The following is a 1,619-nucleotide window of genomic DNA, read 5'->3' as shown; positions in this document are numbered from 1 at the left end:
CGAAGCTCCAGGGCTAACACAGGTCTGACCACCGGCAGAGACCCGGGGCCAGGTTCTGGCTTCTGAATCCACCCCTTTTGATCACTGGGTGCACTTTTTCATAGTCCACACACTCAGTTTCTGGCCACCCGCAGAACTCCAGACTCTCTGCTGCCACAGCGCTCAGAGAGCCTGAACTGGCCACTTCAACATCTCCGGGACTCAGTTTCCACGTATGGGAAATGGGCCTGCCCACTCTGCTCCACCCCTCACACCATCTCCTAAGGGAAATGCTTTACAGATCACAAAGCGTGAGCCACCCGTTACCTCCCTTTGCTGCAGCGTCAGGCCCCAAGCGCCCAGGAGCCACCCAGAGCCCATCCAAGCAAGCCAAGCTCCCAGTACCACTTGCCAGCCTGGCCCGAAGGCAAGTTCTTTAAGGTCAGGGTTTGGGAACAAGGCCCCCTCAGCAGGGCCCAGCCGAAGCCATCCGAGGAGATCTCGCGAAGGCAAAGGGCCTGGTTATTGCTGAAGTGTAGTGTCTTCCAAACTTGCAGCATTCCTTCCCCCACCCCCAGGACTCTGCCTGTTTGCAGACCACCTCCTCCACCACGTTCCCAATCTTGTTCTTCAAAGTCACCTTAAATCCACTTGCTTTTGGAAACTTACCCTTGACCTAAGCAAGGTCTGGGAAATCGTGGGTCCCGGGTACTGTTTATTTCCTAGTAAATACTGAAATAAATGCATAACTATTCAAATAAAAAGAATACCCATCTGTGAACCCATTTGGGAAGCACTGCTAGGTGAAACCTGATCTGCAGCCTGGGAAAGTGGTGGGGACAGGGGATGGGGCGCGTCCCAAGGCTAGGCAGGTGCCCCCACCCTGCTGAGAGTCTTATCTGGTCTGCTTCCCCCTGAACTCCACGGGAGGGGGGCAGAGCTGCTCAGGGGGTCGGCGAGAAGCAGGACCTCTCAGAATGACCATGCCCCAGGGCCCACCTGGAGGGTAAAAGGTAGTGAGTAACTGCCACTGACTGTCTGAGCCCAGGGGGCCCGCAGGGCACCCTGACCAGCACAGACCAGGCACATATTCTTGACCTCCAAGCACCTTGTGGCCTGCGTCATACCCATTCGCCTTCCTCTCTCCTGCAGCCTCCACGCCCGCCCCCGGCCTTCCTGGGGGTAAAGCCATGGCAGACCCCACCGCTGGAAGCGCCCACTGGCTGAGCCCCCTGCCCAGCCTTGGAGCTGCCCTCCACCCCCACCCCTGCCCTAAGAAATTACGACTAGTCACCCCTGATTTTCCTAAAGAAAGACGTCTAACTGGTTGACTAAGAGTGTGCTCTGGGGCATCTACAAAAGACTGTTCACAACAACTAGACGGTCAAGAACAAGACGGATACCCCAATATGTGGGGGGAGGATCTTAGCGGCGTCTCTTCTTTAAAGGGAAAAAACAATGCACCCTGAATTTCACCTCTTCTTCCAGGCCGTCTCCCCGGACAGGGGAACTTCAGAGGCCTGAGAGCGTCTCTCAAGCTACTCCCAACCCAGGGGAAATACCAAAAAGCTTGGCGAACCCAACAGCCCGACCATCTCCCTGGGGTAGGTTTGGCCTGGGTCCTAAGCATCAGGCAAAAG

Source organism: Crocuta crocuta, unplaced genomic scaffold (assembly GCF_008692635.1).
Source record: "Crocuta crocuta isolate KB4526 unplaced genomic scaffold, BGI_CrCroc_1.0 scaffold143, whole genome shotgun sequence".
Taxonomy (NCBI): domain Eukaryota; kingdom Metazoa; phylum Chordata; class Mammalia; order Carnivora; family Hyaenidae; genus Crocuta; species Crocuta crocuta.
This window is presented reverse-complemented; position numbering follows the sequence as displayed.